Genomic DNA, 12,653 nt, shown 5'->3' with positions numbered 1-12,653 from the left:
AAGGCAGCCAAAGGAAGAATTGGCTTTGGGGGTGACCAGTGAGATATACCTGCTGGAGTGAGTGCTGCTATGGTGACCAGTGGGGTGAGATAAGGCGGGGCTTTACCTAGCAAAGACTTATAGATGACCTGGAGCCAGTGGGTTTGGCGACGAGTATGAAGCGAGGGCCAGCCAACGAGAGAGTACAGGTCGCAGTGGTGGGTAGTATATGGGGCTTTGGTGACAAAACGGATGGCACTGTGATAGACTGCATCCAATTTGTTGAGTAGAGTGTTGGAGGCTATTTTGTAAATGACATAGCCGAAATCGAGGATTGGTAGGATGGTCAGTTTTACGAGGGTATGTTTGGCAGAATGAGTGAAGGATGCTTTGTTGCGAAATAGGAAGCTGATTCTAGATTTAATTTTGGATTGGAGATGCTTAATGTGAGTTTGGAAGGAGAGTTTGCAGTCTAACCAGACACCTAGGTATTTGTAGTTGTCCACATATTCCAAGTCAGAACCGTCCAGAGTAGTGATGCTGGACAGGCGGGCAGGTGCGGGCAGCGATCGGTTGAAGAGCATGCATTTAGTTTTACTTGCATTTAAGAGCAGTTGGAGGCCATGGAAGGAGAGTTGTAATGGCATTGAAGCTCGTCTGGAGGTTAGTTAACACAGTATCCAAAGAAGGGCCAGAGGTATACAGAATGGCGGCGTCTGCATAGAGGTGGATCAGAGAATCACCAGCAGCAAGAGCGACATCGTTGATGTATACAGAGAAGAGAGTCGGCCCGAGAATTGAACCCTGTGGCACCCCCATAGAGACTAGTAGTTAAATTAGTTAAATTATGAATGGTCGTCAGGAGAGGACGGTGACGTGTAGACCTACACAAAGTAGCAAGCTAGTGTGTAGGAAAATGTATGTGGTGCTTGGCAACAGTCCAGTTCCAGTCCAATTGTGGAACTATGTGTCCCAGTCCAGTTGTGGAACCATGTGTCCCAGTCCAGTTGTGGAACCATGTGTCCCAGTCCAGTTGTGGAACCATGTGTCCCAGTCCAGTTGTGGAACCTATGTGTCCCAGTCCAGTTGTGGAACTATGTGTCCCAGTCCAGTTGTGGAACCATGTGTGTTGGCGGAGCTGTCACGTCCTGACCATTGTAAGAAGTCATTTTTCTATAGTAGATGGGTCAGGGCGTGGCAGGGGGTGTTTGGTTGGTTGTCTGGGTTGCTATTTCTATGTTTTGGGTTCTAGGGTTTCTATTTCTATGTCGGGTTTTGTTTGGGGTTGATCTCCAAATGGAGGCAGCTGCTTCTTGTTGCCTCTGATTGGAGATCATATTTATGTAGGGGGTTTTCCATTTGTATGCCGTGGGTTGTTAATTTTGTGAGTAGTGTATGCCTGCTCTGCGTCACGGCTTTCTTGTTTTGTATTTCAAGTTTATTGTATATTGCATTAGTTTCACGATTGAATAAAAGACGTGGAACTACGATCACGCTGCGTATTGGTCCGATCCTTCTGAAAGCCCTGACAGGAGCCAAATAAATGATTAAATAAATAAACAAATCATAATCTGTTGTCGCTTATTACTGTAAACTAATAAATGGCGCTTGTAGAACTGTTATATAAAAGCAATATCACACTCGAGGTCGTGCTGTTATACTGAAAGATTAACGTAACTAAGATTTTCAATATGGGCAACAATTTAGCATTAACGTTAGTTTCATTAGCTTGCACTATCTTTTGGTTTAAAGTAATTAACGTCAACGTTAATGATATACTGGTAGTCTAATTTTGTTAGCTTGGTAAATCATTCCTGCATTAACTGGAAAGGGAAGACAGTATGCTAATGTCTCATAACCTATATCAACCTGACACTTTGCGTCTATAAAACTATGATTTAGTTGCTAATTACTTAACTATTTACCATGTGGTTAAATGTGTTTTTCAGCTGCTAATATAAGCACAGACATGCTGCCCAGCCTCTCTAAGGAGGATTTACGTGATCTATTTCCTGGGCCAGAGCACTTCTTCAGAAGGAGAACCATTTGGAGATTTACTCATGGTGAAAATTAGGTAATGTTAGATTTTGACATTTGGGAAACATTTAATCTATCCATGCAGACAGTGTTTACTATTATCAAAGTAGCATTTCCTGGCCATCATTACAGTACATGTATCTAAAGATGTAGATTTGGTGTTTGCTGTTGGGTTGTTGTTAAAGTGTGTTCTTTTTTCTTTATAATTACCATTGAATAAATGTATGTCTTATACAGGGTGAAGAATCAGACCTGTGTAGACCAGGCACCACCTCTGGGACCTGTGATTTCACTCTTCAACCCTGTCGTGATTGTCTGCGTAACCAACTGCGTACTGGCCATTGCAACCATGCCTGTGGTGACCTTCCAAAAAGAGGACATCTATGCCAGCGTGACGCATCTCATGGCGTGTTATTATGCCTTTCACCTCACATATCCCAAATGCATTACGGCACTCCTCTCTGTGCTGCAGACAGAAGTCCTCTCGGACGCCATCCACGACCGGGACATGACTTCTTCATATAAAAAGGCTATGGCCGAGTGGAAAAAGTTAATTACTGACTAAGGTTGCACGATACAATTTTTTTTCATTTCCGGTCCCGATAACAGAACTGTGTGTATTGGCCCACCCGAGAACCGATCCGATAACCTTTAATAAATAGGCAGGGCGTTTGTTGTTTATTATAAGAAGGTTTAAAGCACTGTTACGTTTGTTATCTTGTTGTTTTTGCATCCTTTTGTTCTGCCCATATCAGCCTCAATAAAGTGAAAAGAAATTAGATTAATTCTTTCTTTAAGCAGACCAATCTCATTTCTAGTAGTAATACAAGTACATTTATCTTAGTCAGGATCACTTGTTTTAAGCACAATATGCAATTTTTTCTGTAAATTCCAGGGAATATAGCCTTATTTCAAGATGATTGCAATAGCATTGGATGCTAAATTTAAGCACATTTACCTACATATTGAGACAATAATTCTTAAATCTTTTCTTTGAATCTAGACAAATGTACTTGTTTTTAGTGTAGCTGTACTGGTTTTTATATTTACTAAACATATAGCCTTATTTCAAGATGATGGCACTAGCATTTGCTAAAATTTAAGCACATTTTCCTACATATTGAGAAAATGATTCTTAAATATTTTCTTTGTATCCAGACAAATTACTTGTTTTTAGTCCGGCCGCACTAGGATTAAGATATCTGTGCGTTCTTTGAGACAAGATTTTTTAAACAAGTAAAAATATCTAGGGAAGTAAAATTTTCCTGTTCTGTTGGCAGATAATTTAGCTTATTTTAAGTAATATTTCCCTCATTTTATTGCTTTTTTTTCTTGTTTTTGAGAGCTGACTTTTTGCAGTGAGGGTTCTACCTGAAACCAAAAGGGGTTCTTCAAACGGTTCTCCTATAGGGACAGCCAAAGAACAATTTTTGGTTCTAGATAGCACCCGCTAAGAGGCAAACCTATAGTTAAACAGTCCTTTGCTGCAACTGAAGCCGTCCCTCCCCCTCTCGGCCTCGCACAACAATGGGGAGGCACATCTGCATTGGGGGGGAGGATGATATTTCCTGTGTAGCAGTGCTTTTTCAGGTCTTCGCTCACATGGCAAAATGGGGGATGTGCACTCTTAACCCCAAATGCCATCCCCCCTCCAGCTGTCCCCTTGGCACCTTCTCAGGTTTTGAGCCAGGATGAAACTCAACATGTCCGCTCTCCCTCTGGTCTTGTGACTTACGGAGCTGGATGACAGATTGCCATTTGTCATAACCATGGCTCCCACTCTAGGTGGGTAAGGCAGGGAAGAGAGCTGACACAATTCCGTTTTCATATTATAAACTGGAAAACAGGATTCCGGGGTTCACTTTTTTGGGAAATCTTATGGCAACTTAGCTCTATTAATAGAAAAATAGAAAACAGTCAATACAGAATTCCATTATTCATACTTTGCTGGGAAGCCACAAACGGCTATCTCAAGTCTACCATACTCGGGCATTTTTTTCCTTGTCCCATTCTTACCGGCACTTGGTTCACACAGTTGGGCACTTGTAAACTGCTGAGGATATTTTTGCTCGTCAGCCCTTCCCTCCGGGGTAGGGCTAAGACAGACCAGACACATAGGATTAGGACATCAGGGTTACCAGCATGTTTCCTTCTTCTTTTAAGCTACCCCTATTGGCGCCTTATTTCATTCCGTTGGCCGCTCTCATGCAAAAGCCCTGCCCAGTGACACGGTATAGCTATACCCATTGCAATCTGCTAGGGACGCAGTCCAAGGGGATCAGGCATGTTTTGAAATACATATTATGACCATATGCATTATGAGGATATCTCAGCAATGGGACACTCTCTGCCCTGGGCCACCCTGTAACGTTATCACACCCTGGGGTGTGCATGACACGCACGTACTAGCACTTCAAACCTGTTCCTGAGAGCTCGCCCTCTGCATCTATCCAGACTGACTCAAAAGACAGACTGTTAGAAAGCGACAACCCTATGAGGGTTTTGGTGGTTACACACCACTATGGGTGGAAGCACCGGCACACCCTCTCAAGAGAATGCCTTAAGCTTTCCCCTCTCCTAGGGCTGACACCCTCCACTCTAAGTGAGCGAGGTAACTGTCTTATCCCTCATCTTCGAGCCCCTCTATGAGCAAGGTCTTTACTGACTGGATGTGACTGCACCTTTTTTGGGGCATACTCTCTTGCGTTCGCAACCTCTGAGAGGTGATGCTGTTGGAACTACACTGTCTTCAAGAAAGCATGTCTGCATTACGGGAGTTGGCCATATCCAATAGTGAGACATCAAAACCAGTATTTGAAATACAACTCAAGGTTACTCACGTTACCCCGGTTCTAAGAGAATATGAGTGAGATGTCTTACCTAGAGTTCCAAAATTCTGGGAACTTTCAATAAACTCCCTGGTATTCCCAAAATCCCAGTTGCAGGATTCCTGTAATCAGGAGGGAATAAGCAAGAAATCCAGAATCCTCCAACCAGGATTTCTGGAAAACCAGGGAATTTATTGAAAGTTCACTGAATTTAGTTTAGTTTCACAGCTTTCCACTGCTCGCAAAAGCACAAGGAAGCGAGGCATGCTTGAGAAATACCAGCTTGGCGGGCGAGTGGCTCCCTTTACGGAGGAGAGGGGTTCACCTCATTCACCACTTGACCGGTCTGTCTGTCTCCAACAGACGCTGTGTGATTGGATACTTCGAGCTCATGGACACGCCCAGGTACATCCTATAGTAAGACATAGCACTCATATGCTTAAAGAACCCAGGTCACGTGAGGAACCTTGAGTTTTCTTTATGATTGATGATTACAACAATCTTTACATTAAACGGAAACTTCACCTCTAGACACTATTTGGGGTGTTTATCCGAAATTGCTCAATATTTACAAGGGCTGCTTCTGATAATTCCTCTTTCCAAGAAGAGCTGGACAACAAAACATTTTTTTAATGTTATTTTACAAAGGAACATACATACATGAACAGGAATACACAGAAGAGGAGTTGAGACAGCGAGAAACCGAAGTGAGACCAGCAAGCAGGGCAGATGACAAACCAGTAAGTTGTTTTGGTGTCGGCAGTTAGCTAGCAATATAAGCTCTCTTTTTACACAAGGCAGTGTTGTTTAGTACAGTACAATTCCGTGATCGAGTCGGCCATAACGGGGCTTGCTAGTACCACTACAAGCCAAGCTAGCCAAGTTTAGCTAGCTAGCTTTGTTTGCTATACCTATTCGTCTTGGAGTAACTATACCTGTGTGTTGTAGCTAGCTAGCTAACATGTGTCTGTGAGATTTCTCATTTTCTACACCATGCTGCTACAGTAGGAACAGACAGAACACCGCGATTGCCCATGAATGTCTTATAGCGTTTTTGTCTTTCTCTCTCAGACAATACCGCTTGGATACAAAGTTAATGACTCTCAAGAGGAGATGTGAAAGGTCCCAGAAAACAATCTGCCCATGTATCAAAGTGACTCTGAACACCTCACTGCACCACCCAAAAACACCATATGCAAGTATTCCCACTGTAGAACTTTAGTATTTATTATAGACGTTAGTAGTATATTTTTCTTCTACTGTATATCATACATTGCTGCATACTGCTGTGCTAATTCACCTCGGTCTCCAGAGAAAATAAACTTTTTCTTAAATAGAAGCCATGTCTACTTATTTGCTACATTCATAGACTAATCTACTGTTTTATTGAAACATGTTTACTTGCCAACAAATGAAAGATGAAATGATACACCAACTCCCTGCATCACTTGTTTTAGAGTTTAGATTGTAGCGAGTTTATCCAAATACAGGTACATTCAATGAATAGATCCAGAAGTTGAAGACAACATTTTATTACTTTCTGGTGCAGCTGTAATTATCCAGTCACTACACTTTAAAACTTCTTCAGGATTGGTGGGTCCCCTGCGCGACGGTTGAGCTAACGTAGGCTAATGCGATGAGCATGAGGTTGAAAGTAACAAGAAAATGTCCCATTACATACACATATCTGATATTGGCAAAAAGCTTAAATTCTTGTTAATCTAACTGCACTGTCCAATTTACAGTAGCTATTAAAGTGAAATAATATCATGCTATTGTTTGAGGAGAGTGCACCGCTTTGAACATGAAAAGTTATTAATAAACAAATGAGATACATTTGGGCAGTCTTGATACAAAGTTTTTGAACAGAAATGCAATGGTTCATTGGATCAGTCCGAAACTTTGCACATACACTGCTGCCAGCTAGACGCCAAAATCTAAATTGCAGCTGGGCTGGAATAATACATTATGTCATTTCTCTTGCATTTCACAGATAATACAACAAAAATGTTTTTTTTTCTTTGTAGTAATCTTTATCCAGATATAAAGTGTTATATTCTCCTACATTCCTTTCACATTTCCACATACTTCAAAGTGTTTCATTTCAAACGGTACCAAGAATATGCATATCCTTGCTTCAGGGCCTGAGCTACAGGAAGTTAGATTTGGGTATGTCATTTTAGGCGAAAATTGAAAAAAAAGGGGCCGATCCTTAAGAGGTTTTAAAAAGTATTATATAAAACATTTGATCAAACACCATTATATACCTAAACTAAGCAAAAAAATTAATGTCCTCTCACTGTCAACTGCATTTATTTTCAAAATTCAAAAGTAAGTCAGTGTCTGGTGTGGCCACCAGCTGCATTAAGTACTGTAGTGCATCTCCTCCTCATGGACTGCACCAGATTTTCCAGTTCTTGCTGTGAGATGTTACCCCACTCTTCCACCAAGGCACCTGCAAGTTCCCGGACATTTCTAGGGGGAATGGCCCTAGCCCTCACCCTCCGATCCAACCGGTCCCAGACGTTCTCAATGGGATTGAGATCCGGGCTCTTCTCTGGCCATGGCAGAACACTGACATTCCTGTATTGCAGGAAATCACAAACAGAACGAGCAGTATGGCTGGTGGCATTGTCATGCTGGAGGGTCATGTCAGGATGAGCCTGCAGGAAGGGTACCACATGAGGCAGGAGGATGTCTTCCCTGTAACGCACAGCGCTGCGATTGCCTGCAATGACAACAAGCTCAGTCCGATGATGCTGTGACACACCGCCCCAGACCATGACGGACCCTCCACCTCCAAATCGATCCCGCTCCAGACTACAGGCTTCGGTGTAATGCTCATTCCTTCGACGATAAACGTGAATCTGCCCATCACCCCTGGTGAGACAAAACCACGACTCGTCAGTGAAGAGCACTTTTTGCCAGTCCTGTGTTGTCCAGCGACGGTGGGTTTGTGCCCATAGGCGACGTTGTTGCCGGTGATGTCTGGTGAGAACCTGCCTTACAACAGGCCTACAAGCCCTCAGTCCAGCCTCTCTCAGCCTATTGCGGACAGTCTGAGCACTGATGGAGGGATTGTGCATTCCTGGTATAACTCGGGCAGTTGTTGTTGCCATCATGTACCTGTCCTGCAGGTGTGATGTTCGGATGTACTGATCCTGTGCAAGTGTTGTTACACGTGGTCTGCCACCGCGAGGACGATCAGCTGTCCGCCCTGTCTCCCTGTTGCGCTGTCTTAGGCGTCTCACAGTACGGACATTGCAATTTATTGCCTTGGCCACATCTGCAGTCCTCATGCCTCCTTGCAGCATGCCTAAAGCACGTTCACGCAGATTAGCAGGGACCCTTGGCATCTTTCTTTTGGTGTTTTTCAGAGTCAGTAGAAAGGTCTCTTTAGTGTCCTAAGTTTTCATAACTGTGACCTTAATTGCCTACCGTCTGTAAACTGTTAGGGTCTTAATGACCGTTCCACAGGTGCATGTTCATTAATTGTTTATGGTTCATTGAACAAGCATGGGAAACAGTGTTTAAACCCTTTACAATGAAGATCTGTGAAGTTCTTTGGATTTTTACAAATTATCTTTGAAAGACAGGGTCCTGAAAAAGGGACGTTTCTTTTTCTGCTGAGTTTATGTACAAGAGCTAGCAATATCTATACCACAATGCAGTTGTGAGCATACTAGGCATTCTATATTATACTACAACATCAGTCTAACTGAATATGGATGTTGTGTTGACTGAATGTTCCAGGCACGTTCCAGAGTGTTCTTCAGCTGGTGAACGTCGTGTTGTTGGATAATGGAAGCTGGTGTTGCAGACTTTGATGCTGTGGCGATGTTGGCAGGGATGTTGGGTTTGGGAAGCTGTGACTCTGGCTCCTTGTTGACAACATTCTACGTTGTTCTGCACTCCACAGACAGGTGGACAAGCCTCTCCCTGAAGTGGTGGGTTCTGGGCTCATACACTTTCTTCACCACCCACTGCGTCGACCTCTTGCAGAAGATGTGTTTGTACTGCAAGTCTCCTGGAAAAACGTGAATACTGATGAGGATGTGTAAAACAATGACTGATCATGAGGATGTGTAACCATACAAGAAACCATGTTAATCTGTAAACGTCAGAAGAAATTTGGCATGCCTCCCCGGGTCCTCTCTAAATATTACCACTGCACCATTGAGAGCACCCTGACCAGTTGCATCACGGCCTGGTACGGGAATTGCTCCGTCCACATCGGCAAGGCCCTCCAGCGGGTGGTGAAGACAGCCCAGTACATCACTGGGACCGTGCTTCCACCCATCCAGGACATCTACTCTTAACGGTGCTTGAGGAAGTCTCGCAGCATTATCAAGGACCCCACACACACACCAGACACAAGCTGTTCTCTCCCTTACCGTCAGGCAGATGGTATCGGAGAATGAGGTCTGATAGAAACTCTCTGAGCATGTTGGTATCTACAAGACTGCTGAACACTTGAACTTGACTGACCACCTGCTTTGATTCTCCGCACCTTAGCACACATCACAACTACTGCTACCAAACACATATTATACTGCTCAATGTATACACTTGCCCCCAACCCCCCCTTCTCCAATACACATATTGTACTATACATTGTGCCTTCCTGTATAATACTTATGGTAAAATGTTTATTATATTCTACTGCCATTTACTTTGTTTTTATTCTTATTTTTTACCATTTCTCATTGTTGCATTAAGGAACCTGCAAGTGAAGGAACCTGCAAGTAAACATTTTGTGGGATGATGTATACCATGTGTATCCCGTACCAACGACCAATAAAACTTGAACCAAAAAAGGATACAGTAGACTGGTACAGTATGTGTTCTGTTACGTTCAGAGTCAATAATGGGGCATTGAGATGGACTGTTAGCAAAGATGTGAAACGTTTGATGGGGGCTTGACTTGTTGACAGTCCAGTTGTGTATTGTTGTATATGAGGGCTTACAGTTGTGCTGTTGGGTAGACAAGCACTGCCAACAATAGAGTAAATATGTTGGAAGAGTACACTAACAACCCCTCTCCCCCATGCCAAAGAATATGTCGGACACTCAATAGTCAGTGATTAGCCAACATTTTACAAATGTGTCCCCCATCAATACACACTCAAACAAGGTACTATATCCACCCACCCCCCCTCACGTCAATACATGAACCTTCACACACACACAAGTCAGTCACCCACACCATCCCCTCCTTACTAATACCTCCTTTTCTCCAATGTTGAAGACGTCAAGCCTTGTATGAACAATTAACTAAGCCTCCACTACACAGAGAAAACGACAGTAGTTGTAGCCTACTTGTAAACACAACAGCCATGACAACAAGACACGGACCATGTATAAGCCTAGCTCCAGCATATTTATTTACTCATCGTGGAGTCATGGAAAGATTTAGCAAAGGTAACTTACACTAGTTCCTGGTGCTGAGTTTGAGTTTGATGTTGATGCCGCTGCAGATGTTGATGGGATCGAACACATAGTCACGTTAGCCTCTACGGTACTGTTAGTCAGTTAGTTAGCTAGCTAGCTACGATCCGGTAGGCTGTAGTTAACGTAGCCTAATGTAGCTAATGTTAGCTTGCAAAGTTACAAATCACTTTGCCAGATAGCTGCTAGATAATTACATTGATTTGCTTTGGAATGTCTAGCCAGCGTATTATGAACGCTAGCTAGTTAGATTTTGGTTTAGATAAACAAACGTAGTTAGCTAGGTAAAGTTAGCTACGTTATCTCAGCTCGACTTCTTTTCTGCTGTGCTGATGTTGGCTGATCGGGTACCTTTCCTCTTTGAAGTGAATGGGAAAATCTATGGAACAGCATCACTTTAAAACTTTCGATGTCCTGGCAACCTCATCAGTTGAGACTTCAGGTACATATCGAAATCCTCAGGCTGAAAGTGCTGGATACAAACACAGACATTTTGATATTTCTCCAGGTGAGTATTCAACTGGATCCACCTCCACTGAAATCGCTAGGAATTCTGGATATTGCGGTTTGCTTACAACCAGGAAATGTAGATGACCCGTTTCTACCAATGAGGTGCAGAAACGCTCATATTTGCGTGTAGTGAGGAAATTCTCGATTTCTATGACACATAATATGTTAATAACATATTAATGAGCACACACTGTGTAATAGAGCAGCGGTGAAATTTCCCTTTAACGATTTCTAGCATGCAATGTTGCTGTATAGAGCGCAACATGGTAAATGTAGGAAACTTGGCTGAACAAGTTGCTGTTTTATTTGCCTCAAGGGAGAGTGGTGTGGTCAGCGGGATGTTCTGGACCAAACACAAATGACTAAACTCCAATTAAGGACCAAACTCCAAGGGATCCACTTAAACTCCCACAAAATGAACACAGCCAGTAAGATATGCATATAGTCAGCCACAGTCCTCCATCCACAGAGAGAGAATACCACAGTTATTCAATCATTGAAATGATGTAGAATATGGAGAATAGACTTGAAGTGCTGTAGTATGTACAAGGTCAAGCCTGGAAATGAGTGACATTATGGTTCAGTTTAGTTTTTTAAGACCCCCATTAACTTCTGCACATGCAGCAGCTACTCTTCCATGCACCAGCAAGGTGGTTGTCATGGCAAAGGGCTTGCCTATCCTGTGACATTCCCTGAGTAACCATAGTACCCTATTGCCTTAGGGTGTTACTTTATGATTGATGAGTTATATTGGTTGAATATGTCGGAGGAGAAGAGTTGTGCAAGGCTTTATTTTCGTAGATTGATTTATAACCACAGTGATGCAAAGGTGAAAGTGTTTACTTTGAATCCAGTGCCAAAGTTTTATGTGTGTGTGTGTGACTGTGCGTGTTTGAGGTGATTGTGTTTATGCATATCTCGGTTTGAATGTAAGGGGCCAGGTGTGTGTGTGTGTGTGTGTGTGTGTGTGTGTGTGTGTGTGTGTGTGTGTGTGTGTGTGTGTGTGTGTGTGTGTGTGTGTGTGTGTGTGTGTGTGTGTGTGTGTGTGTGTGTGTGTGTGTGTGTGTGTGTGCATGCGTGCCTGCATGTGGGTTTCATGTTTTCATGTCTGTAAGCATGTGAATGTATGTATGAATGTGATTGTTCATGACAGAGCATGTAATATGAATAGTAGTCTATATCCCTATGTGTATAGAAGTGTGTGGGTGTATCCTGACATTTCCATGTGTTCCTTAAACTGAGTGAAAGCTGATATTTTCCACAGTGCTCACTGACAGTGCTCTGTGTTGGCTGCAGTCAGACCTGCTCCAAGCAGCACACATCTGTAACCTGTTAACAGGTCTCCCATGTTCAGGAGAGTAGACTGCCAGAGAGGAGGAGGAGGAATACACTCCCTGTGTTCAGAGTTGACACAAAAATACACAAACCCACACAGCTGAGTCTCAGCTATGTCTCTCTCCCCTCACTGCTCTGCAGAGATAAGTCCACTGCCACCCCCGGTATGGATGTTCAGTCAGTGGCAGTATGGATATTCTAATGCAGTGTTTCCCAACTCCAGGCCACAAGTACCCCCAACAGTACACATTTGTGTTGTCTCCTGGAGGACTGGAGTTGGGAAACACTGTTATAATATTTGTAAACTCTCTTATTTAAAATGTTATATTAGTGTGGAAGGTCTAGACTAGGTCCCTTTCTTCCTCTGCTTTCTGCTTGCTTGGTTTATGTGTACAGGGTGATTTAGGGATATGCTTCTCTACTGATGAGTGTGTAGGAGACAAAGGAGAGGGGGAATAGAGAGAGAGAGAGCTCTCTGGGTTGTGGTCAGTTCGCCTTACTTCGCTTGGCTAGAGT

At 43.1% G+C, this 12,653-nt stretch overlaps 1 long non-coding RNA gene across 1 annotated transcript; it reads right to left on the bottom strand.

The window, feature by feature from the left end:
• Window positions 1–5,454: 5,454 nt before the first annotated feature.
• On the bottom strand, window positions 5,455–11,638 carry LOC145860877 (uncharacterized). Its single transcript, XR_014380625.1, has 2 exons — window positions 10,275–11,638; window positions 5,455–8,871 (listed from the first exon to the last, which is right to left on the bottom strand). It is a non-coding gene; the product is annotated as an uncharacterized LOC145860877 (long non-coding RNA).
• Window positions 11,639–12,653: the final 1,015 nt, after the last annotated feature.

The sequence above is a fragment of the Salmo salar genome, chromosome 15, assembly GCF_965601325.2.
Source record: "Salmo salar chromosome 15, fSalSal1, whole genome shotgun sequence".
In the NCBI taxonomy this organism is placed as follows: domain Eukaryota; kingdom Metazoa; phylum Chordata; class Actinopteri; order Salmoniformes; family Salmonidae; genus Salmo; species Salmo salar.
The sequence above is the reverse complement of the archived record's forward strand: the minus strand, read 5'-3'. Positions and strand labels throughout refer to the sequence as shown.